A 357-nucleotide genomic window follows, 5' to 3' on the forward strand; every position below is an offset into this window, starting at 1 on the left:
CGGCTCCTCCTTGGCACCTCATGCAGCCGCATTTTTTAGCCCTATAAAGGGGGTCTTGGCTCCACCAAACCTCTCAGCTCTAATGTGGCAGCTGGGGAACATTCCAGCCTTGGGGGTCCCACGGCACCTTGGGGAGTAGAGGAAGCTTTTTCCCCCCATTTTGATGTCACTCCCTGCTGCCAGCAGCACTCGAGGGGCTGGGAATACCGAGGAGGAGGAGGAAAGGGGATGAAGCTTTTCCATTCCCCTCCTGCTGAGGCAACTGAGGTGACACCAAACTGCCACAGCCCCCACGACGTGTGGGATATGTCCGGGCTGGTGTGAGAGGCCAGGGCTCCGCTGGCCGGAGGGATCCGC

General features: G+C 59.9%; 1 protein-coding gene across 1 annotated transcript in view; it reads left to right on the forward strand.

Annotated features, from left to right (window-relative positions):
• Nucleotides 1-357, forward strand: part of CYHR1 (cysteine/histidine-rich 1) — a 2,101-nt gene that overhangs the window by 417 nt on the left and 1,327 nt on the right. The window lies entirely within an intron of this gene.

The sequence above is a fragment of the Buceros rhinoceros genome, unplaced genomic scaffold (genome assembly GCF_000710305.1).
Source record: "Buceros rhinoceros silvestris isolate BGI_N320 unplaced genomic scaffold, ASM71030v1 scaffold22933, whole genome shotgun sequence".
Lineage (NCBI taxonomy): Eukaryota > Metazoa > Chordata > Aves > Bucerotiformes > Bucerotidae > Buceros > Buceros rhinoceros.